Source organism: Pipistrellus kuhlii, unplaced genomic scaffold (genome assembly GCF_014108245.1).
Source record: "Pipistrellus kuhlii isolate mPipKuh1 unplaced genomic scaffold, mPipKuh1.p scaffold_m20_p_2, whole genome shotgun sequence".
NCBI classification, from domain to species: domain Eukaryota; kingdom Metazoa; phylum Chordata; class Mammalia; order Chiroptera; family Vespertilionidae; genus Pipistrellus; species Pipistrellus kuhlii.
In genome coordinates, this window is record NW_023425515.1 from 98,995,133 (window position 1) to 99,022,117 (window position 26,985).

The following is a 26,985-nucleotide window of genomic DNA, read 5'->3' on the forward strand; positions in this document are numbered from 1 at the left end:
CAGCCAGATGCCCTGAGCTGTCTGGCAGCAAACAAGCATCCTATTCAGGTTTGGGGGAAGTGCCTTTCAGCCCTTCCAACAGGTGAGTACATATGTGACTCAGTCCTTGTTGGCCCCCTAAGTTTCATGAAACTCTTGTAATTATGACATGCTTGAATTGGCTTCCAGCACTTGTCAGTGAAGATAACAGCCTAGGTTGTACTGGTAACTACCCACCATAACTTCTTTTAGTTAAAGTTTAATTTCAGACCATCCTTTGTGGTTACTTTAGGTCTCTGAGTTTGCAAGACGGCCATGCAGGCCTTCCCGAGCTTGTCAGATTTTCATGTGGCCCCTTTTGCTCACAAAAGTTATCAGGGGCACATCAGGGAATGTTAACTGGAAAGCAATTTAAACAGAAGGCACATGGACACTTGCAAACTATGACTTAATGCTGTTTTGTGTTTTGTTTTGTTTTTCCCAAGGTAAACTATGTGGCAACATTTTTTTGAGAATTTTTCTGTTGGCAACAGCTTCCCCCCACAAAACAAAACAAAACAAAACAAAACAAAACAGAAAAACACCCAAAAACAAACAAACAAACAAACAAAAAAGCCAAACCAAAACAAAACAAAATAAACAAACAAAAAACTCTAGGAGTACATATATTTTGTAAAACTACTGATGTATAATGGTAATATATTTTTGATTTTTTGTTTTACTTAATATTTCTGCCTTCAGTCTTCAATACAAACATTTGGAGAGGGTTTTTTTTCTTAGTCATTGAACCAAATCCTTAGTCTGTGTAACTCAATAGGACACAAAGGTGGAATGGAAATCTGGACTGTGTTTACATCTTAAAGTGAACTTCTTATTGGATTGTGCATGAAAGATAAATAACAGCATCATAATTTTGGCTTTAGCAATAGGTGAGACTCAGGGAGATACATAGGTGGTTTCAAGTATGACACGCATCACATAGGAACAGGTGGGCAGAATGTTGCTAACTGTGGCATTCTACAGACATACTTCTGGGACTCCCTTGGTTACACATACACTGTCTTCCAAACATGCATGCACCTGGGCCCATAAACATATGTGCATGCACACATACAACACACACACCTATATTTCAGCCATATTGAAAAACTTTCATTCCCCCAAATATACCACACTACCTCCAGGCATCTCTCTCTTCCAGGACACCCTTTCTCCTCCATGCCTGAAGCCACCAGGATTCAGCCACTAGGACTCCCCTCTAAGAACCTTTGTGTCACCCAAGTACCATCCCCAGCTATTGATAGAACAGTTCTTTTTTTTTCTTCTCCTTCCTGCTTTGTGCTCCTACCATTGTTCACACCCTTTCCTTCCTGACTGACCACATCATGCAGAATTTCTGGCCCATTAAAGTATCTGAATGACAGCTCTCAGATCCTAGATTGTGAGACTCATAGGCCAAATGCTGGTCTTTGGAGATAATCATCCTAAAGTTCATTTACTAGATAAGTTCACTCACACCTTCTCTCCTCTCCTTAATCTCTCGTCACCTCTTCCTCAGCCCTCTTTCAGTTGGTGGTCTTCCCAATTCACTAAGAGGAGAGAACCAATGAGAAGATAATTTGGACAAGGTCCCCTTGTATCTACCTGCCTCCCTACATGAGGTTCCTAAATTTCACATTGAATCATATCACAAGGGACAAATTGCCCTTTGCCCAGTACGGCCTAATCTTCTATTTGTTTGTTAATCACAGGCTTTCTTGCTTTTTGGAAAGCATTACTCCAATATTTATCTCTCTTCTCTCTCATATCATTTTGTCTTCTTCATTGAATAATTTTAAAAGTTTAATTGTTTTCGTTTTATAAACCTTCCTTGTCTACACATACTCCTTCATCTCCAGTCTTATTCTCTGTTGTGTTTGATAGAAAAACTCCTCAGGAGGGTTTTCAATTTAGAGTGTCTATAAATCCTCTTCTTTCACTCTCTCTTGAACCTACTCTGATCAAGCAGTGGCCTCATCATTTTAGCAAAACTGTTCTTACTGGTAGTAGTCTTGATGCTGCCTTCCATCCTCCTTTCTTCTCTTGGATCCTAAGACATACTCCCCCTACTTTTTCTAATACTTTGATAGCCACTATTGGCCAAGTATATGAGTCAGTTTTTGCTGCAGAGACAATAGTCCTAATATCTCAATGATTTTCACCCATGAAGACAGGTTTGTTATTTAAATTATATAAAGGTTATGGGTTGGCTATAGGTCCTCTTGAATCCATTGGAGTTCATTCATCTGCAGCTTAACTTGGCTTAACATTGATTTACTACAAGTCAACTGGGTCTTGATGCCATCTGTTTTATCATTTTAAGGCCCAGGCTAAGGTAACAACTCTATCATGTTATTCTCCCTAAAACTCCCAAAGTTTTTAAAATCTGGCCATGGTATGTGTTATGTCTATTCACATTCTATTGGCCAGTGTAAATCTCTAAGTTCCATCTCCTATGAGAAAAGGATTATGATACATAGATTAGCCTTGTTTCTTTCTTAAGCTCATGATATGAAGCTTGAGTGAGTCCATCACAAGCTTGACATATGTCCCCAGAAGACTGAAAAAACCAGTGGTAGACTTGTTGCCTTATTATTCAGAGAAATCTAAAAGTCCAGAGCTGGCTGAAACAGCCTGTAACAGCAGAAGGAGACCCACAGTTTGGGAAGTTAATATATCTAGGAGTATCTTGATGTGTGTGATGTAATAGAGAAAGCTATATGGAGCTGTCTTAGACCCTTACTTAGACCCTAGAGACAAGGAGAGCACATCAGAAGGAAGCCAGGCTATACAGGTGGATGTTCAGAAGGAAAGGGAGGGGTGGGGCGGTGAATGGTGCACACAATCCTCATTAGGGAACTAAAAGTTAGAGTCTGGAGTGGATGGGCCTCTGCAGAGCCCTCATAAGTACTCACACCAACTTCCAACATGTATCATAGCCAATAAAATAATGCTATAATCATGCCACGCACATGAAACCTTTTTTGCCCATTTTCTCTCCTCTTCTCCTGGCCCCTAACTTTGGAGAAAAAAAGCAATCAAGCAAGAGAGGGGTTAGGAAGACCAAGAGGACAAAAAGCTGGTGGGGAGAACACACTTTGAATGAAATTCAGATTCTGAAATTATAACATGTGACTGGACTGTGTTGTAGAAAACCAGAGAAAAGCCAAGCAATGCTTTGAGAAATGGAGTTACATGGCTTATTATGCCAGCAGACTCAGCAGAATAACCTCCGAAATCTGAGCAAATATGTGGGGAGCTTTTCTTTTATATCTTTCTGGGGTCTGTGTCCCTAAATATGGATTATGCTTCCAGTCCTTTCATAGGCTTTGCAAAAAAGGCCCCAGGTGTTGGGGGTCTTGAGACCATATCTAATGGTCTGGCCTGGTGCCAGCACTAATAACCCCCCCCCCTTTCCTCCCCCCCCCCCCCCCCCCCAGGGCTGTGCACTATTCATAGTTTATGGCCTCTGTGAAATCTGAGAATTTAGAATTTAGGTAATAGGTCCTACAAGACCAGTTTCTGGGAAAGAGGCAGTGACTTAATTATAGGTTATCAAGAATGTACTCTGGGCTTGCTGGCACAAATTCAGATTGATAGTCCCCTACCTCCACATCCCCCAAATATCAGGGTTACATTGGAATTAGCTTTTTTAGCCTTCTCAACTGTACAGAGTTATTACTGAACTAAAACTACTGCTGTGATTATAGAGCCTCACAAGGGAGTCTATAAAAGTAGAGTGGTGTGTGTGTGTGTGTGTGTGTGTGTGTGTGTGTGTGTGTGTGTTGGGCAGGGGGAAGAGGGGATATAGTTGCATTCTGTGAACCACATTTGCTCCAATCTGGCTGGTTGCATTTATCTGACTGGATTTCTTCATATCAGTATCTCAACTTTGTGTAAACCTGGCAAGTTCATCTTTAACCATGAAGATCTGGAAGGCCAGACCTTAGTGTAAAATTGAAAGCCTCACAATTGACCCTGTTTAGGAACAGGAAATTTAGGCATCTGGCCAATTCAAGGCCAAAGAATTTTGTGGCTGAGGCGTTGAGCTTAATTTCCTTTTATATATAAACACAGTTGGAGCTGATTCCAAAGTGGTTTTAGAAAGTCAGTAAAAAATAGTTTGGCATAATGACTACTGTTTTATAAAATTTCATCTATTGTTTTGACCTTGCCTGTGCTTAAATAGGGAAATAAAAAGCTTAGTGTGCCTGTGGGGGTGGAAGGGAATTATGTCATTGCAGCATCTACTTCAAGTCAGGAAACTCCAAGCCAACCATCTATTTCCTACTTTACTAAGCCAAGGAATGCAACTGAATGTGTAACTAAGGGTAACGTGACTCAGGTTAAGAACTGGGTCTGCGGTATTTTTTTCCTGGCCAAGAAAAGTGTAATTCAATTACTATTTGAGTTAAGTGGAAAATTTATACTTTTGCATTTGATAGAGCTTTTACTTTGAAAGACTTGTTGAAAACATAAGATTTTTGTTACTTTTAAAGACTTAGAACTTTTTTTAGCTGAGAACATAGATCAAACTTAAACATGATACATGAATTCTAGTTATTGGAAACTAAGAAAACCCTCGAGAATATTGCTTTCCATTCCAAGTTTTACCTGTGCTCCATGTCTGACCTTGGACATTACATCTAGGTCCTTACACTTGAAAGAGAGACTATTACTTATTAACACTCAATACCAGGCAAATTAAAAAAAAACTCATTTAGACAGCAGTTAGACTGATGTGGGCTCTCATCTGTGATTTATCTTGTTCTTTACTTCTTAAAATGTTACCCTCCACAGAAGCACATCAGAGTAAAGCAGCACATTAAAACAGTAATTAAAACAGATAAAACATTACAAAGCAGCAGTCAAAAGAGCAGCAAATGAGGTTACATCTTAAAACATAATTTTGCTTAAAACCATAAAATAATGCTCACTTTGTGGATATAGCAGGCACATGTGGAAGTGGTGCAGAACCTTGGTGGTGGCTTGTAGAAACCATACATGGAAAGAATAGGATGGTACAAATTACTCTCTCCCTCCTAAATCTGCCTTACTATGTTCCCCTACAAGGGTGACTGTGTACACCATGTTTTTGTTGATGGTGGATGAAACTCTCCTGTCATTTGGGGTAGCAAGATTTTTTTGGGTACTGCTGAAAAGAAGTATTTCTTTCTTTAAAAAAACCCATTTTTAAAAAAATTAATTTCAGAGAGAAAGGTAAAGAGAGTGTGAGACAGAAACTTCAGTGTGAGAGAGAATCATTGTTTGGTTGCCTCCTGCACTTCCCATAATGGGGACTGAGCCCACAACTCCAGGGAAGAATGGAATGTGGAAAAAGACTTTATTTGCATAAAGTTATGTTTCTTGTGTTCAAAAGTCTCCTGTCCCTAAGCCAGTCCTGGAATAGGTGAAACTGGGAGTTTAGCAGAATCAGAAACAGGGCCAGTGTCCAGAGTCTCAGTTCCATGTTGCAGCCAGATGTGGTTCAGCATAGAGGCCAGATTAAAGTCCATCAGTCCAATTGTGGTGCCCAATGTGGTTGTACATCACGTGTGCAGAAGAGCCCAGCTCCCTGCAGCAGGAGTTACAGGAGCCAGGCACCCTAGAGCCCAGAAAGATAGAAAGAGCCAACTTCCTTTGTTTGGAAGTTTATATATTTAGATTTCTCATACTTGCAGTGGCCATACCCTTCCTGGTTCCACTTGTGATTGATGGGCAGACAAGTAAGCACCTTTCCATCTCATTCAGATCTTACTGAGCATGTGTCTAAACCACCTTTGTCTAGTTTCTTTCTCTATCAATCAGGAGAGAACAGACTTGGAGAATGTTAAATGCAGATTTTTGGCAAAGCTGTATAAATGGCATGCCTATATGTTTTGATGTCCCCTTTCACTCATTTCCTGTTAAATAATAACCAGGTTATTACCATGGCATCACTTTCATGTGTCTGTTTAGCCAGAAAGGGTTCCAGATTATGCAAATACATTTTTTCTCCCCAGAGGCTATAACTAGAGTTCTCAGCCATACTTCCATGGTAATTGATCATTTAAGTAATAGAAACAATTAAAGAATCAAAACCTCAGAAAACATTCTGTCAAATGAAGTAGAAAAATCTTTGTCTTTTATTCTCAGCTCCCTCCACTGGGTCTAGAGATCCACAGTGTGTTTTTAAACAACACTAAGCACTCTCCCATCCTGTCTAAACCTGAACAAGTCTCTATGAATCTTTACTAATGTACTTCACCAGTCTCATTTCTCTTTCCCATGTTACTATAAATTACTTGAAATGTCCCATTTTAAGTGTGGAGATCTTAGTGAGCATTCTGAACTGGGGAGCTGAAAATGTATTCTTTGTTATATTGAAACTAGAGGCCTGGTGCACAGATTCATGCACCAGTGGGGTCCCTTGGCATGGCCTGTGCCCTCTCACAATCCTGGAACCCTCAGGGGAAGTCAGAGGCCTGGTGCATGATTTTGGCCTGATCCAGGCTGAGGGACCACACTGATGCACTAATCTGTGCCCAGTGCACAGGGACTTTAGTATGCATATAAGATCTTTAGTTAATCTCTTCCTGTCCTTTCCCCTTCCACTTCCCTCTGAGATTCATCAGGCTGTTCCATGTTTCCATGACTGTGCATTGAGTGTCTGCCCCTTGGTGGTTAGTGGATATCATAGCTACTGGTGGAATTGTCGAACAGTCAAACAGTTGGACAATTAGCATATTAGCTTTTATATAGAGAGATCGGGACGTATTTCCAAGGAGATGCTGCTCTGTAACAATATATTGAGTCCTTTCAGAAATTGCTCTGTCCATTTTGGTCTACATTGTCCTCAAAGAGTAGTATTCCATCATGCCAGCATCTGACTCTGCAGCCCTGGCTCCCCCTGCATCTTGCTATGCTTTTCCACTGCAGAAAGACCAAACCACTCATGGTACTCAACATGGCAAGTACTTCACACCCCAGTGTTTCCCCAAAATGTTCTCTCCTACCTAATATGACCTCTTTCTTTTGACTAGAAGATGTTTTCCATCTCAACTATATTCATATGGAGTTAAACCTCCCCTTATTTCTGTCTTGTCCAGGTGCTGACTCTTCTTTAGGTAATTACCTATTTGCTGCCTGGCCCCTTCTATTACTCTGTGAACTTATGGAGGTCAATAATTGTGCACCAGAAAAGGGTTTGGCAGTAGCATGCAGTTGAGTTTAAAGGTTAAAGAGCATCAGACCTGGATTTAGAACTAGATTTGGAGCTTAGATCCATCACTTTCTAAATGAGTCCTCTAACTCTCAATTACTGCCTCTGTAAAATGGGAGCAATATACTTATATCAGACATTCATTCACTCATTTATTCAACAAATACTATTGTTACATGGTCCTCTGGGTTCTGGGGATAGAGCAGATAGGAGAAAAGATAAAGATCCCATTTTTCTGGAGCTTGTATGGTAGGAAGAGTCACAGAAAGAAAACCAATAAGTATCTGTGCTCTTATCTGGTGATTATCTTAGGTAAGTGTTAGGATAAAAAGTAAAGACACTTTGAAGAGTTCTCTATTTTAGAAAGGAAAACCTTTTTGAAAAAGTAACTTTTAATCAGAGACCTTAATGGAGTAAGTGTTTCAGTACAGAATGTTCTAAGCAGAATGAATAGTGAGCAGAAGGCCTTTCAGAAACTCAAGAAAGCTCATGTGAATGAGTAGGGTGAGAAAGGTTCAGAGTTGTAGGACATATAGGCAGGGGCTGAGTTATGAAAGAACTTGGCAATCATGGCAAGGAGTTCGATTTATCATGAGGATGATGGCAAACCACTGGAAGATTCTGAGCAAGGGAATAAGTTACAGGTTTCAATAAGCCCTAGCTGGATTGGATCAGGGTTAGAGTGTCAGCCCTTGGACTGAAAGGTCACAGGATGTTTTAAAGCTGAGAACACAGGGCTGAGGTAAGAAACTCTGAGAAAAGAGCCCACAGAGAGGCTGGTAGAGAAAAGACTTCCTTTCTGCACAGCTCATCTTTGGCACACAATAACCATGTCAACACAATTTGGTGCATTGAATGATAACAAGGTTTTCTACTAAAAAAAAAAAAATGCAGACACTGCCTCATAAGAAATTAGCAAGTACAATCTTTAGTTTTTCTAAATGGTTGACAGAGATACACATGACCTTCTAGGATGCTTTTGACTAACCTTTGGGTTCTTTATGAAAGTGGAAAGACCAATAGTCACTAAGAAGTGTCTGTGAATATCTGCTAAGATAGCTGATGCAGTAGGAATGACACAGTAGTTTGATGTTAAAACTGTTAATGTAAGGTTTTCTATAATGGTCTCTATTTATTTATTTACTAGAGGCCTGGTGCATGAAATTCGAGCCCAGCCTGCACTCTCTCTATACGGGACCCCTAAGGGGATGTCTGATTGCCAGTTTAGGCCCAATTCTAGGGATCAAGCTTAAACCGGCAGTCGGACATTCCTCTCACAATCCAGTACCACTGGCTACTAACTGCTCACATGCCTGCCTGCCTGATTTCCCCAAACTGCCCCTCATTGTCCTCCCTGCTGGCCTGGTTAGCCCCAACTGCCCCCTCCCCACTTCTGGCCTGATCACCCCATGCAACCTGCTGCTCAGTTATTTGGTTGTCCCTCACTAAACTCCCTGCCAGCCTGGTCACCCCATGTAGCCTGTTTGGTCATCTGTTCAGTTGTTTTGATTGTGAGGGTCACTTAGGTTTTTACATATATAGATCTTAAAATTTATCTTTATTGTTAAAAGTATTACATACTAGTATGTCTCCTTTCTTTCCCCATTGACCCCCTCCACCCTGTACCTGCCCCCACTGCACTACTGTCTGTGTTCATGGGTTATGTATATCCTACATAATAAAAGGCTACAATGAAAATTGACTAAGCAGTGGAATGATTGGTGGGTGGGGGGTGGGGCTGGTGAGTGGGTGTCACCAAGCCATCAAGGTGGGTGCCAGCGGGCAGAGGGAGAGGATGGTGATGGGGGGGACACAGTGAATAAGGGGTGATCTAGGGTCAGGGCCTAAGCCATCAGTTGGACATCCCCTAAAGGCTCCTGATTTGCCTGTGGGTACAGGCCTGGCTGAAGGACTCCTTGAGTGCATGAATTTTCATGCACCAGGTCTCTAGTATGCATATAAGTTATTTGGTTAATTTCTTCCATTATGTCTCCCCCCTTTCCTCTGAAATTCATCAGTCAGTTGCATGTTTCAATATCTCTGGATCTATATTACTTACTAGTTTATTTTGTTGTTGTTTTCTATTCTGATATGAGTGGCATCATGTGATACTTGTCTTTCCCTGACTGACTTATTTCACTTAGCATAATACTCTCTAAGTCCTTCCAAGATGTTTCAAACAGGTAAGAGATGTTTTTTGTAGTTTCTATGTAAGCATAGCTTTTTATACACTCATATACTGGGCTGTTTTCAGATTTTGGCTATTGTAAATAGTGTTGTCATGAACATAAGGGTGCATATATTCTTTCTGATTGCTGTTTCAGGATTTTTAAGATATATTCCTAGGAGTAGAATCACTGTGTCAAATGGAATTTTCATTTTTAATGTTTTTTGAGAAACTTCATACTTTTTTCTATATTGGCTGCATCAGTCTGCATTCCTACAAGCAGTATAGCTAGGGTTCCTATTCTCCACATGCTGGCCAGCACTTGTCATTTGTTGATTTGTTAATGGTAGCTATCCTGGAAGGTTTGAGGTGATGCATTATTGTTATTTTAATTTGCATCTCTCTGATTATCAGCAATTTCAAGCATTTTTTCATGTCTCATGGCCATCTCTATGTCTTCTTTGGAGAGTGTTTATTTGGGTCCTATGTCCATTTTTTTTATTGGGTTGTTTTTCTTTCTTTTAAGTTGTTTTGAGTTCTTTATATATTTTGGAAATTAAACCTTTATCAGATGTACCATTGGTGAATATGTTCTCCTATACAGTGTGCTCCCTTTTCATTTTTTTGATGGTCTCCTTTGCTGTGCCAGAAGCTTTTCATTTTGATGTAGTTCCATTTGTTTATTTTTCTCCTTAGTTTGCTTTGCCCTAGAAATTGGTTCTCAACCCTTCTAATGCCACAACCCTTTATGTTCCTCATGCTGTGGTGACCCCCAACCATAAAATTATTTTTGTTGCTACTTCATAACTGTAATTTTGCTACTGTTATGAATCATAATGTAAATATCTGTGTTTTCTGATGGTCTTAGGTGACCCTGCTAGCGGTTCTCAACCTGTGGATGAGAACCACTGCTGTAGAGCTAAAGACCATCAGAAAACACAGATATTTCTTTATTTATTAAATTTAATAAATCTTTATTGTTCAGATTAGTACAATTGTTCCTCTTTCCCCCCCCCCCCATAGCTGCCCTCCACCAGGTTCCTACTCCATCCTCTTCCCTTACTCCCCCCATTGTCCTCATCCATAGATGTATGCTTTTTGTTCATTCTCTTCCTGCATCCCCACTCCCCTTTTTCTCCAAGAATTGTCCGTCTACTCCCTTTCTATGCCCCTGATTCTATTATATTCACCAGTTAATACTGTTCATCAGGTTTTTTATTTTCTTGGTTTTTAGATTCACTTGTTCATAGATACATATTTGTTGTTCATAATTTTTATACTTACCTTTTTATTCTTCGTCCTCTTCTTAAAGAATATCTTTCAGCACTTCTTATAATTCTGATTTGGCCATCATTAACTCCTTTAGCTTTTTCTGATCTGTGAAGCTTGTTATCTGCCCTTCAATTCTGAATGATAATTTTGCTGGGTAGATTAATCTTGATTGTAGTTTTTTGCTATTCATCACTTTGAATATTTCTGCCATTACCATCTGACCTGCATAGTTTCTGTTGAGAAATCATCTGACAATCGTATGGGTGCTCCCTTGTATAATAGGTAACCAACTGTTTTTCCTCTTGCTGCTTTTAATATTCTCTCTTTGTCTTTTTCTCTTGGCATTTTAATTATGATGTGTCTTGGTGTGGTCCTCTTTGTATTCCTTTTGTTTGGGATTCTATGTGCTTCCTGGACTTGTAAGTCTATTTCTTTCACCAGGTGGGGAAAGTTTTCTCTTACTATTTCTTCAAATAGGTTTTCAGTATCTTTCTCTCTCTCTTCTTCTGGGACCCTCATAATTCTGATGTTGGTATGCTTGAAGTTGTCCCAGAGGTTTTTACACTATCTTCAACTTTTTCAATTCTTTTTTCTTTTTGCTTTTCAGGAGGAATGTTTTTTACTTCTTGGTATTCCAAATCTTTAACTTGATTCTTGTGATCCTCTAGTCTGCTTTTAGGTCTCTGTATAATATTTTTTTATTTCAGCCAGTGTATTCTTAATTTCTAGTTGATCTTTTTCCATATTCTTAAATTCTTAAATTTATTGGCTTTTCTAGGAAATTCTTGAAAAACCTTATAACCATGGTTTTAAACTCTATATCCTGTCTTTTTGCTTTCCACCATTTCCCTCAATTGTGGCCTGCCTCTTTGCCTCCACATTTTAGCTGCTTCCCTTAGTTGATGGAGTTGCTTTGTGTGCTAGATGCCTAGCAGGGCCCAGGAGCTCAGCCTCCCCAGGTACCTGAAGTGGACACTCTTGATTCACCCCTTTATGGGCTGTGTGTGCATTCTTGTTTGTTGTTGGTATCACTGGGGAAACCTCTAGGCCATTGGCTGTGAGGATCAGCAGTGTCTCCGCTCGGAGGGCTTCTGTGCTCAGCTTGGATGGGGCAGAGTCTCAGGGTGGAGCAGACAGCCTTGATTTCCCATCATCCCAGCTCTAAGAGGGCTCTGTTCTCAGTGTCCCAAAGTAATGGCTGCACCTCTGAGAGAAGTTTGCTCTCAAGTTTTGCCTGCTGCCAGACAGTCCAGTTTCTACACGAATGAGTCTGGTACCCAAAGTCTCACCCAGAGCTGGATTTCAGTGCAGTTGGGAGGCTTTGTTTTCCTCTTTAACTAGAAAGCTAGCTGCACGTTTGCTGCCCACATCTCTGTGTGCCACGAGTCTCCGAGCACTTCTGCAAGTAAGCCAGCGGCATATTCAGCTGCCTGCCCTTTCTGTGCACACAGGTCTCCACACCTCCACAGCTCCTGAGTCTCAGTGTTCTTTTATCTTTCCTTCTAGTTGTAGAATTTCCACTCAGCCAGCTTTCTGGTGGTTCTGGGTGATGTCCTCTCTGTCTTCCAGTTGTAGTTTTAAAATTGTTGTGCTAGAAAGAACAAAACTAGATCACCAACTTACACCATGCACAAAAATAAACTCAAAATGGATACAGGACTTAAACATCAGACGGGAAACCATAAAAATACTAGAAGCATCCACAGGCAACAAAATCTCAGACGTATGCCAAAAGAACTTCTTCACTGATACTGCCCCTAGGGCAATGGAAGCTAAAGAGAAAATAAACAAATGGGACTACATCAAAATAAAAAGCTTTTTTACAGCAAAAGAAACCATCAACAAAACAACAAGAAAGCCCACTGTGTGGGAGACCATATTTGCAAATGTTACCACTGATAAAGGTTTAATCTCCAACATCTACAAACAGCTTATACAACTAAATAAAAGGAAGATGAATGATCCAATTAAAAAATGGGCAATGGATCTAAATAGAATATTTTCAAAAGAAGACAGAAGGAAAGCCAAAAGGCACATGAAAACATGCTCAAAGTCACTAATTATCCGAGAGATGCAAATCAAAACAACAATGCGGTACCATCTCACACCTGTCAGAATGGCCAACATCAACAAATCAACAAACGTCAAGTGTTGGCAAGGTTGTGGAGAAAAAGGAACCCTCGTGCACTGCTGGTGGGAATGCAGACTGGTGCAACCACTGTGGAGAACAGTGTGGAGTTTCCTCAAAAAACTGAAAATGGAACTCCCATTTGACCCAGTAATCCCACTCCTAGGAATATATCCCAAGAAACTAAAAACACCAATCAGAAAGGATATATGCACCCCTATGTTCATAGCAGCACAATCTACAATAGCTAGAATCTGGAAACAGCCTAGGTGCCCGTCAGCAGATGATTGGATCAAAAAACTATGGTACATCTACACCACATGTGTCAAACACAAGGCCCGCGGGCCAAATCCGTCCGGCCATGTGGCCCGCACCATGCTGTCATTACTGCACTCCACTGCGTTTCCATCACAATGACAGTTTATGACTGTTCAGTAAACCATTTGGTCCGCGATTTAGGTTGGATTTTAGATTTTGGCCCCTTCTCTGATTGAGTTTGACACCCCTAAACACAATGGAATACTATGCTGCCATAAAAAAGAAGGAATTCTCATCATTTGCAGCAACCTGGATAGAACTAGAGAACATCATGCTGAGTGAAATAAGCCAGTCAATAAAAGAGAAATACCACATGGCCTCACTCATTTATGGACATTAAAAATCATTATAAACTGACAAACCAAAAGATAGATATAAAGACAGTAAAGCAATAAGCAGACTGTAAAATTACAGTGGGGAGAGTAGGGAGATCTGGGGTAGATAAGAGATCAACCGAAGGACTTGTATACATGCATATAAGTACAACTAATGGACACAAAACTCTGGGGAGGGAAGTTTTGTAGGGGGGGCAATGTTAAAATACGTACACAGATAATAATTTAATTTTAAAAAATTGTTGTGCTAGGAAGCAATATAGGTATTTACCTTTTGCTGCCATCTTGGTTTCCAAGAAAACACATATATTTACATTATGATTCATAACAGCAGCAAAATTATAGTTATGAAGTAGCAATAAAAATAATTTATGGTTGAGGGTCACCACAGCATGAGAAACATAAAGGGTTGTGGCATTAGAGAGGTTGAGAACCACTGCTAGGAAATGTATCCCTAAACATATTGCTATGAGAGATGTTTAAGATTTTGCTGTCTGTGGTTTATTCTATGATTTTTATAGATTCATGACTTACATTTAAATATTTTATCTATTTTAAGTTTATTCTGTGTATGATGTAAATTGGTGGTCTAGTTTCATTTTTTGCATTTTTCTAGTTCAGTGGTTAGCAAACTGCTGCTTGAAAGCCACATGCGGCTCTTTGGCCCATAGAATGTGGCTCTTCCACAAAATAGCACGTGTGGGCATGCATGTACAGTGCAACTGAAACTTTGTGGCCCATGCACAGAAGTCAGTTTTCGGTTCTCAAAAGAAATTTCAATCGTTGTACTGTTGATACTTGGCTCTGTTGATTAATGAGTTTGCTGACCACTGGTCTAGTTCAATTTCCCCAACTTTCCCAGCATTTATTGAAGAGACTGTCTTGACTCCAATTGTATGCTCTTGCCTCCTTTGTCAAATATTAATTTAATGTAATGACTTGGGGTCTACTTATGGGTTCTTTGCTCTATTCCATTAATATATATGACTGTTCTTATGCCAGTACCAGCCTATTTTAATTAAAATGGCTTTGTAGTATAGTTTGATATCTGGTATTGTGATCCTCCTACTTTGTTCTTATTTCACAAGATGGCTGAGTCTATTCTGGGTCTTTTTTGGTTCCATATAAAGTCTTGGAGTATTTATTCTAGATCTGTGAAAAATGCCATTGATATTTGTGGGGCTTCAGTTCCTCTCCCAAGAACTGGACCTTCATGGACTCCGAGAATTAGATGAAGAAGATATGAGAAGTCATTGGTGTATTGGAGAGAGGCTTTATTCTTTCCAAATAGATGCAGCAATATTTGGTTTATAGAAAGGTATGCTTGTGCATTTCATACAGTACAATCTCTGTGTCCTTGCTTTTGTACCTGTGTATGAAAAGTTGGCTTTGAACAGCTGGCCTACTCTGGAAAGAGCTCCTACATTTCAATTGGCCTTGAGCATTTAGTGTAGTCTGATCAAAGTTCCCACAGTATTCTATAAATTGCTTTGGGTAGTATGGACATTTTGATTATGCTAATTCTAATCTATGAACACAGCATATTCTTCTATTTGTTTTTAAGTTCCTCTATTTCTTTTTTCAATGTCCTATAGTTTTCCAAGTACAGGTCTTTTACCTAGGTGATTAAGTTGGTTCCAAAGTATCTTATTTTTTTGTTGTTGTTGTTGCAATGGTACATGGTATTTTTTTAAAAAATTTCTTTCTGAGAGTTTATTATTGGTGTATAAAAATGCCATTGATTTATGGATATTAATTTTGTATCCTGCTATATTGCTGAATTTGTTTATTAAATCTGGTAGTTTTCTGGTGGAGTCTTTAGGACTTCCTATGTATAATATACTGCCATCCATATATAATGACAATTTCACTTCCTCCTTTCCAATTTGGATACCTTCTAATTATTTTCTTGTTTGATTGCAATGGCTAGGACTTTTAGTATTATGTTGAAGAAGAGTATTAAAAGTAGAAATTTTTGTCTTATTCCTATTACTAGGGAAAATGGTTTTAATTTTTGCCCATTGAGTATATTTTAGTGTTAATTCTAGTTTGATCTTGGGAGAATGTCAATGTATCTTTCTCTTAATCCACTGCCATCTTAGAATCCTATTCCACCTTATTTACAGATGAACTCCCCACTTTCCCTAGCATAGTTCCACACTTTTTTCCCCCAGGTGCCTGAAATAGCCTTTAAAGCATCAAAGAACACCTATTAAACAGAGGATGAGAGTGATTCTCACCCATCCTACTAGTGAGTGGATATTGATGAAATTACCATGACTGTTTGCCACTTGGACAAACAGAAAGGAGGGCTCTTAGAAAGTGAGACTTCAGATGTGTAAGTTTTGATTGAAGGGAGGGAAGATAAAATGATAAAAGTAAAATAAAAATCCATATAAATAAGAATATCTAGGATTCTCGTCAAGAGGGAGGTGTAAGTAAAAACTACATTCATATCCTACCACAACCACATCAAAATTATAACTAAACGGTAGAACAACCATTATAATAAACATCTGAAATCTAGCTGAGCAGAAGTCTTTCAAATAAGGATTTAAAGCAGAAGCCATATTGAGATTAGTAAAAAAGATGGAGACATGTAATGGATGGTCCACTTGTCACGAACCACTTGTCACGGATAAAAATGTGGGAGTTTTTCTTGGTTGCACAGGTTCCCCCTGAGGATCAAGGGGCACCAAGCCTAGGGTTCCAGTGACAGGAAGAGAAGTTCTTATATTTTCAGGCAGAGAAAATCAGTGAGGATTGAGGCTGAGGGAGACAGAGGGCTGCTGGGGTCTTAAAGGGCCCACACATGGATTTCTCTTAAATGGCCCATACTTGAATTTACTTGGACTCACTTGCTCTGAACTTCTATAAGTAAGCACCAGGGAATTATAGGAAAAAAAACCACACACACACAACTGAGTAGTCTTGCATCAGAGTGACAGCTGAAGGGACAGCTTTCTCCCAGACAGAAATGTTGGCACAGGCCATTGTTCCTCTGCTGAGCCCAACCATATAGCCAGTAGGCCTGTATTCTATTTGAGTCTCCATCATTCTGGCTAACACTACTATCCCTGCACTGATGTTTCCCTGAAACCCCACAACACCCAACTTGTAGGCCTTCCCAGCCATTTCCAGTGGCTTTTCCATATAAATGGCCTATCTTGGCTCATGCCTCAGACTTTTCTACAATCTATAAAACATGAGAAGCATCTGATATCAGCATGCTATATACATTTTTTTTCATTTTTTTATTAAGGTACTAGAGGCCTGATGCACAAAATTCATACCTGGGGTTCCCTCAGCCCAACCTGCACCCTCTACAATCCAGGAGCTTTCAGGGGAAGTCCTACTGTTAGCTTAGGCCCACTCCCTGTGGTTCTCTGCTCTCTGCGGGCCTGGGGGTTTTGCTACAGCCATGGAGATGAAGCCCCCATGCCCTGCTCTCTGCCTGCCTCCACCATGTGTTGTCTTGGCTCTGTCTGTGGAGCCTGGGGGTGTTCCCTCTGTCTCTGCTCTAAGGAAACCCCCAAACCCTGCTGTCTGGGCTCTGTCTGCCATGTCTGGGGACTTGCCTACCACTGCCATACACAGGAAGTCCCCAAGCCCTGCTGTCTGGGCTCTGTTTGCTGGGCCTGGGGGTGCTTCCCTCACCCGCAACACTAAGGAAACTCTCAAGCCCTGCTGTTCAGGTTCTGTATGCCGGTCCTGAGGCTTCCCTGCTGCCTCAGCACTAAGGAATCCTCCATGCCCTGTTGTCCAGGCTTAGTCTGCCAGGCCTGGGACTCCCCCACCATCACCCTGCAAACAAAACCCCCATGCCCCGCTGACGAGGCTCTGTCTACCTTGTCTGGGGGCTGATCAAGCCTCACTGCTTGGTTTTCCTCTCCCACCGCAACACCTGCAGTACTGACAGACCCAGACACTGCAGCAGCAGTGGAGCTGAGAGGCTAAATCCACCCCCTCCAGAGGCAGATCCAGCCTCCTTCTCCTGAGGAAAAGCCAGACACTCCAGCAGCAGGGCTGAGGGAACTGGGCACCACCATTTTGTGGCTATGGGGGCTGCCATTTTGTTGCAGAGTGATGGTTAATTTGCATATTACTCTATTATTAGATAGGATTATATGTGTACATATCTTAACATTGCCCCCCACACTACCCCTATACATGCCCTCACCCCCCAGTGTTTTACATCCATATGCATGCATACAAGTCCTTTGGTTAATCTCTTATATCCCCCACCTCTCTCTAACCTTCCTGTTATAATTTGATAGTCTGTTTGATGCTTTACTGTGTCCATATCTATCTTTTTGGTCATCAGTTTATAATGTTTTTTAATTATACATAAATGAGTGAGATTATGTGGTATTTTTCTTTTGTTGACTGGTGGCTTTTTTCACTTAGCATATAAAGTCTTCCAATTCCATCCAGGTTGCTGCAAATGATAAGAATTCCTTCTTTTTATGGCAGCATAGTATTCCATTGTATAGATGTACCATAATTTTCTCATCCAATCATCTGCTGATGAGCAACCAGGCTGTTTCCAAATCTTAGCTATTGTATATTGTGCTGCTATGAACATAGGGGTGCATATATCCTTTTTGATTGGTGTTTTTATTTTTTTAGGATATATTCCTAGGAGTGGGATTAGTGGGTCAAATGGGAGTTCCATTTTTAGTTTTTTGAGGAAACTCCAGTGGCTGCACCAGTCTGCATTCCCACCAGCAGTGCACAAGGATTCCTGTTTCTCTGATTCTCATCAACACTTGTTGTTTGTTGATTTGTTAATGATAGCCATTCTGACAGGTGTGAGAAGGTACTGAATTGTGACTTTAATTTGCATCTCTCGAAAAATTAGCAACTTTGAGCACATTTTCATGTGCCTCTTGGCCTTCCTTCTGTCTTCTTTTGAGAAAATTCTATTTAGGTTCATTGCCCATTTTTTATTGGATCATTTATCTTCCTTTTGTTAAGTTGTATAACTTGCCTGTAGATGTTGGAAATCAAACCTTTATCGGTGATAACATTTGCAAATATGTTCTCCCATACAGTCGACTTTCTTGTTGTCTTATTGATAGTTTCCTTTGCTGTAAAAAAGCTTTTTATTTTGATGTAGTCCCATTTGTTTATTTTCTCTTTAGCTTCCATTGCCCTAGGAGCAGTACCAGTGAAGAAATTCTTTTAGAATATGTGTGAGATTTTGCTGCTTGTGGATGCCTCCAGTATTTTTATGCTTTCCAGTCTTATGTTTAAGTTCTGTATCCATTTTGAGTTTATTTTTTGTGTATGATGTAAGTTGGTGATCTAGTTTTATTTTTTGCATATATCTGTCCAATTTTCCCAACACCATTTGTTGAAGAGTCTGTCTTGACTTCATTATATGATCATGCCTCCTTTGTCAAATATTAATTGAGCATAGTGGTTTGGGTCCATATCTGGATTCTCTATTCTATTCCATTGATCTATATGTCTGTTCTTGTCCAGTATCAGGCTGTTTTGAGAACAGTGGCTTTGTAATACAGCTTTAAATCTGGCATTAAGATTCTTCCTACTTTATTCTTCCTTATCAGAATTGCTGTGGCTATTTGGGGTCTTTTTTTGTTGTTCCAGATGAATTTTTGGACAGTTCTTTCTAGGTCTGTGAAATATGCCAGTGGTGAGAGACAATGGCGGAAGAATAGATAGGCAGATTCTGAGCCTTGTCCCGAAGCAGAAAGAAAGAGCAGCTGAGGGTTGTGCTGTGAGTGTTTTTTAGCAAGCCAAGAGACAGCCGAACACCAGAAAAAACTGGGGGCCGCTTACCGGGGTGTCCCTGACAGGGAAGCACCCACAGCAGGGCTCATCTTGAAGGGAAATTGGATCGTGTCAGAGGCCTGAATATCCATAGCCTCAGCGATCACCAAGCAGCTGTGACCCCCAGAACGCTGATCCCAGGTGGCATGAACACTTGGACTCAAGGGAGTGCCCCACCGCACTGTGAAAAGGTCAGACTTCTTGAGGAGAGGGTGAGTGAGTGTTCCTGGCAAAGACAAAAGCCTGCGCAGGCCGGCTGCACAGAAACTGGAGGACAGGGGTGGTGATTACAAGTAGAAGCCTCTGGCTGTTGGGTGGGTGTCACCCGTGAAAGTGGACGGGGCTCCTAATAGGGGAGATATCTAAAGAGCAACACATTTGGATCTGACACGAAGGGATATCAGAGAATTACAGGATATTTCAGTTGGCTCAGACTTGCCACCTCTCCCCTTCCATAGATCAGTGCTGCAGAAAGGGGGGGAAAAAAAGCTAGAGAGGCTTTAAAGCCTGGGAAGTCAACCTAGAAACACTGCCACCCAGAGGCTAAATCACAAATTGACCCTAGTATAATAAAATGAAAGCAAGACCTGCTTAAAAATCAGGACCGGATTACAACACTGAGGAGCAGTGAAATGCAGGGAACTGCAATACTGTCCAGACTGGGAAACAGGCGTGCCAAACAAAACAAGAGAGGAAGTGAATGACCTTCATTACTGCAAATTTTATTTAAATTTTTTAAACTTTATTTTTTAAATTTTGGTTTTAATTTTTTCATTATTTGCAACATTTACTTGAAACTATTTTTTTCTTTTTTCCTCACTTAATTTTACCTTTTTAATTATTACATTGTATACATAATCAACATTATTACTACTACTATTTTACCTTTTTTATCTTATTTTCTTTTGTTTGTTTTTACTATTATTATTATTATTGTTTATTTATTTCAGGATTACTGTTCTACAGTCTACATTTATCTTTCCTTCTCCAATGCTTCATTCTATCTCAACCCTACCTTTATGCCATCACTCTCTTCCTAACCTTTTCCCTTTCGTGCCCTGTTTATCTTAACTCTTTCCTGCTCTAGATTTTCCCTATTCTTTCTGTTTACCCACTCCTAAAATTTCACCCTACTTGTGTATATCTAATTTCCAACCCCCTTCTCCAAACCCATTCACACCTCCCTCGTCGCTGTCCTAAAACACACACACACACACACACACACACATACACACACACACACACAAAAAACAACCCAATGTGGGTATATATGGGAGGGGGGGGGCAATATTAAAATATGTACACAGATAATAATTTAATAAAAAAATGTAAAACAAAAAACAAAAAACAAAAAAAACAGTCTTTCTCTCTATCCCTTTGTAGTTGTATGTTGAATGTTAACTATATTGAAGTTTTATGCTTTTTTGTAAGATTGGTTTGCCTATTCTTTTTGTTTGATTGTATGTTTTTGTTAGCTGGGTTCTAGTCACCTTTATTGGAGGTTATTAATATCGCAAACACATTTCTATTCAGTGCCTTGTGTGTTGTATCTGGTTGTTTTGTAATTTGTGCCTTTAAATCAAAGCAGGAGAGAGAGTATTACATAACCAGACATCCTAAAAAGAGAGATCATGGGGAGACCAAAAAATAGCCCGCATATGAAAGAAAAGCAGGCTTCACCAGAAAAGGAAGTAAACGAGTTAGAGACAAGCAATTTATCAGAGCAAGAATTCAGAGTAATGATCATATAATGGCTAAAAAGAATGGAAGACAAATTTGACAATATGAATAAGAACCAAGAAGAAATGAAGAAGAATCAAGAGGAAATGAAAAATGACATAGCTACTGTAAAGAATTCAATAGAAAGCATCAAGAGTAGACTAGAAGAAGCAGAGGACCGCATCAGTGAGCTAGGAAGACAAGATGGAAAAAAATACCCAATTAGAGCAACTTCTGGGGAAAAAAAATTAAAAAGCAGGAGGAGAGCCTAAGGGAACTTTGGGTATATACAAAACAAAACAATAGTAGAATAATAGGGGTTCCAAAAGGAAAGGAAACTGAGGAAGACATGGAAAACATATTTCAAGAAATAATGACAGAAAACTTTCCTGAGATAGAGAAAAACCCACACAAATCCAAGATGCTCACACAGTCCCAAACAAATTGAACCCCAGAAGACTGACCCTAAGGCACATTATAATTAAACTGGCAAACACCAACGACAAAATAAGAATCTTAAAAGCAGCCACAGAGAGACAGAAAGTTACATATAAAGGAACCCCCATCAGACTAGCAACTGATTTCTCCACAGAAACTCATCAGGCCAGAAGGGAATGGGATGAAATATACAAAGTCATGCAAAGGAAGGGTCTGAATCCAAGGATACTGTACACAGAAAGGCTATCAATCAAAATTGAAGGTGAAATCGGGAGCTTCACAGAGTAAAACCAACTAAGGGAATTTATCTCCACCAAACCAGCAATGCAAGAAATGCTAAAGGGTCTGCTGTAAAAATAAAGAAATAGAAAGCAAAGAAGAAACACAGGGGAATAGAATAAAAATGGTGTCAAATAAGTACCTATCGATAATAACTTTTAATGTAAATGGATTAAATGCTCCAATCAAAAGATATAGGGTAACAGATTGGATAATAAAACAAGACCCATATATCTGTTGTCTACAAGAAAAAAAGGTGCACACAGACTGAGGGTGAAGGGATGGAAAAAGGTTTTCGAGGTGAATGGAAATGGAAAAAAAAAAAAGCTGGGGTAGCAATACTTATATCTGACAAATTAGATCTCAAAGTGAAGGCGACTACATAATACTAAAGGGAGCAATCCAACAAGAAGAAATAACAATGGTAAACATATATACACACAATACGGGAGCACCCAAATACATAAAAAACAAAACAAAACAAAACAAAACAAAAACCTGCTGGAGGACATTAAGGGAGAGATTAATAGCAATACAATCATAGTAGGAGATTTTAATACACCACTGTCACCTTTGGACAAATCACCTAAACAAAAAATCGCAAAGAAATATCAATCCTAAATGACTCACTAGACCAGATAGAATTAATTGACATCTTAAGAACATTCCACCCCAGAGCTACAGAATATACATTCTACTCAAGTGCACATGTGTCATTTTCAAAGATAGACCATATGTTGGGACATAAGCAAAGTCTCTTCAAATTCAAGAAGATAGACATCATATCAAGCATTTTCTCAGATCATAGTGGCATAAAACTGGAAATTAGCTACAATAAAAATAATTCAAAGAAATCAAACACATGGAGACTAAACAGCATGCTATTAAACAAGGACTGGGTTACCAGAGAAATCAAGGAAGAAATTAAAGACATCCTGGCAACAAGAGACAATGAAAACACAACAATCCAAAATCTATGGGACACAGCAAAAGCAGTTTTGAGAGGGAAGTTCATATCCCTACAAGCCTATTGCAAAAAAATAAGAAAAAATGCTAACAAATTATCTAACTCTACAACTCAAAGAGTTAGAAAAAGAGCAATAGGGAAAGCCCAGTGTAAGCAGAAGGAAGAAAAATAATAAAAATCAGAGCAGAGATTAACAACATAGAGACCAAAGAAACCATACATAAGATCAACAAAACCAAGAGCTGGTTCTTTGAAAGGATATACAAGATTGATGAACCTCTAGCCAGGCTAACCAAGAAACAAAGAGAGAGGACTCAAATAAACAAAATCAGAAATGAAAGAGGTGAAATAACAACAGACCCCGCCGAAATACAAAGGGTTGTTACAAAATACTACAAACAACTCCATTCCAACAAACTGAACAACCTGGAGGAAATGGACATATTCCTAGAAAAATACAAACTTCCAAATCTCAATCAGGAAGAATCTAAAAATCTCAATAGACCAGTGAATTGGGAAGAAATTGAAACAGTCATCAAAAAGCTTCCAGAAAACAAAAGCCCAGGGCCAGATGGCTTCACAGGAGAGTTTTACCAAACATTCAAGGAAGAACTAAAACCTATCCTCCTCAGACTATTCAAAAAAATTCAAGAAGAAGGAACACTTCCAAATTCCTTCTATGAAGCCAGCATCACCCTAATACCAAAACCAGATAAAGACAACACAATGAAAGAGAATTACAGGCCAATATCCCTCATGAACATAGATGCCAAAATCCTCAACAAAATTCTAGCAAATTGGCTCCAGCAGAACATCACAAAGATCATACACCATGACCAAGTAGGATTTATTCCAGGAATGCAACGATGGTACAATATCCGCAAATCAATAAATGTGATACATCACATAAACAAATTGAAAGATAAAAATCATATAGTCATATCAATTGATGCATAAAAAGCATTTGATAAAATCCAACACCCTTTCCTGATAAAAACTCTCAACAAGGACGGAGTACAGGGATCATACCTCAACATAATAAAACCTATATACGATAAACTCACAGCAAACATCATACTCAATGGGCAAAAACTAAAACCATTCCCTCTAAGAACAGGAACAAGACAGGGATGCCCAGTCTCGCTACTCCTGTTTGACATAGTACTGGAAGTACTAGGCATTGCAATTAGACAAGAAGAGGAAATAAAAGGTATCCAAATTGGAAAAGAAGAAGTAAAGTTATCCTGATTTGCAGATGACATGATATTGTACATAAAAAACCAAAAGACTCCATTAAGAAACTAATTGACTTAATAAATGATTTTGGCATTGTAGCAGGATACAAAATTAACAACAAGAAATCTATGGCATTTCTATACACCAACAGTGAACTTACAGAAACAAAGACTAAAAAAGCAATTCCATTTACCATTGCACCAAGAAAAATTAACATACCTGGGGAGAAACTTAACTTAGGAAGTAAAGGACCTATATGCGCAAAACTACATGACACTGAAAAAAGAGATAGAGGAAGATGTAAACAGATGGAAGAACATACCATGTTCATGGATTGGTGGAATCAACATCATCAAAATGTCCATACTTCCTAAAGCAATCTATAGGTTCAATGCACTCCCTATTAAAATACTAATGGCATATTTCACTGACCTAGAAAGAACTCTCCAAAAGTTCATTTGGACCAATGAAAGACCCCAAATAGCCATAGCAATCCTGAGAATGAAGAGTAAAGTATAAGGCATCTTAATACCAGATTTCAAGCTGTATTACAAAACCACTGTTCTCAAAACAGCCTGGTACTGGCACAAGAACAGACATATAGATCAATAGATTAGAATTGAGAACCCAGATATAAACAAAAATCACTATGCTCAATTAATATTTGACAAAGGAGGCACAAATATACAATGTAGTCAAAACAGCCTCTTCAGTAAATGGTGGTGGGAAAATTGGACAGATACATGCAAAAGAATGAAACTAGATTACCAACTTACACCATACACAAAAATAAACTCAAAATGGATACAGGACTTAAACATAAGATGGGAAACCATAAAAATACTAGAGGCATCCACAGGCAGCAAAATCTCAGATGTATGCCAAGAGAACTTCTTCACTGATACTGCCCCTAGGGCAATGGAAGCTAAAGAGAAAACAAACAAATGGGACTACATCAAAATAAAAAGCTTTTTTACAGCAAAAGAAACCATCAACAAACAACAAGAAAACCCACTGTATGGGAGAACATATTTGCAAATGTGATCACTGATAAAGGTTTAATCTCCAACATGTACAGACAGCTTATACAATGAAATAAAAGGAAGATAAGTGACCAATTAAAAAATGGGCAATGGACCTAAATAGAATATTTTCAAAAGAAGACAGAAGAAAGGCCAAGAGGCACATGAAAACATGCTCAAAGTCACTAATTATCCGAGAGATACAAATCAAAACAACAATGCGGTACCATCTCAAACCTGTCAGAATGACCAACATCAACAAATCAACAAACGACAAGTGTTGGCGAGGTTGTAAAGAAAAAGTAACCCTTGTGTGCTGCTGGTGGGAATGCAGACTGGTGCAACCACTGTGGAGGACAGTATGGAGTTTCCTCAAAATACTGAAAGTGAAACTCCCATTTGACCCAGTAATCCCACTCCTAGGATTATATCCCAAGAAACTAGAAACACCAATCAGAAAGGATATATGCACTCCTATGTTCATAGCAGCACAATCTACAATAGCTAGGATTTGGAAACAGCTTAGGTGCCTGTCAGCAGATGATTGGATAAAAAACCATGGTATATCTACACAATGGAATACTATGCTGCCATAAAAAGGAAGAAATTCTCATCATTTGCCGCAACCTGGATGGAATTGGAGAACATCATGCAAGTGAAATAAGCCAGCCAATGAAAGAGAAACACCACATGACCTCACTCATTTATGGATAATAAAGAACATTATAAACTAGTGAACCAAAAGATAGATATAGAGACAGTAAAGCAACAAGCAGACTGTCAAATTACAGCGGGGAGTGGAGTGAGATCTGGGGGAGATAAGAGATCAACTGAAGGACTTGTATACATGCATATAAGTACAACCAATGGACACAAAACTCTGGGGAGGGAGGGTAGGTATGGGAGGGGGTAATGGTGAAATATGTACACAGATAATAATTTAATAAAAATAAATAAATAAAAAGAAATCTGAAAAATTCATGGCACAATTTGAGAACTTTTGAATACAAAAGTGTTTTGCAAACACTGTAAAGAAAATAAGTGACTGAGAATAATGGTTGATTGCATTCATGTTAGATGCCATCAGAACTGTTATAATATGCTTAGTCTTCTGAGCACCCTTTTGCATTGTCAGCCAACAAACTATAATTTCATGATTGACTAGCCTAACACAGGCTTAGGTTCCAGAATCTGTGCAGAACCATGCCAATCCACAACAATGAAGTAAAAAAACAAATCTATAATAATAAAAGGGTAATATGCTAATTAGACTGGAAGTCCTTCCAGATTTTATTCCAGACATCCTTCTGGACAAAGTTGGGGCCAAAGGGAAGCCAGCCAGGGTTCAGGGTGCCAGAAGGAAGCAGTTGCTGGCAGCCAGGGGAAGGAAGGACTACTCTTGCATGAATTTCGTGCTTCAGGCCTCTAGTAAGTACATAAAACAGTAGGCAGAAGTCAAAAGAAAATGCTTAACATCAATTTGAAATAGAACAAGTCTGTCACTCAAATATATTAGGGATTTTACTATCAATTACCTAAAGGACCGTTTTTATTGCCTGCTGATTCAACATTTACTAAAACAGATGCTTGTGCCAGGCATATGTACTGGGTCTTGAGGTTATCGTTGTAAGAAAATGGGTACTAATGAGTGGCTGGAATTTCTCAATAGAAAACCAGATGGGTCTCCATTTCAACTACTCTATATTTAGTGGAGTCTTTGAAGAAACTCTGAAATAGGTTTTGGTTAGGTCTTTCCCCAGACTCTCCGTTTGTATCTTTTTGAAAGATTTCTGTTAGAAAAGGGGCATGAATCCCTTCTCAGATATAATTCATAATGATTATTTGCCCTTATTATACTCAGTATTATTCTTGCTGATAGCAAAATCATAATTAAAGTTGAAAAGGGTACTTAATTCTAAGAAAATTCTTTTAAAAAAATATATTTTATTGATTTTTTTACAGAGATGAAGAGAGAGGGATAGAGAGTTAGAAACATCAATGAGAGAGAATCATTGATCAGCTGCCTCTTGCACACCCCCTCCTGGGGATGTGCCCGCAACCAAGGTACATGCCCTTGACCAGAATCGAA

At 39.3% G+C, this 26,985-nt stretch overlaps 1 long non-coding RNA gene across 1 annotated transcript; it reads right to left on the bottom strand.

Moving 5' to 3' along the window:
* Positions 1–209: 209 nt before the first annotated feature.
* LOC118723860 lies at positions 210–25,465 on the bottom strand. The gene is made up of 3 exons (XR_004989396.1): positions 25,454–25,465; positions 9,620–9,625; positions 210–340 (listed from the first exon to the last, which is right to left on the bottom strand). It is a non-coding gene; the product is annotated as an uncharacterized LOC118723860 (long non-coding RNA).
* Positions 25,466–26,985: the final 1,520 nt, after the last annotated feature.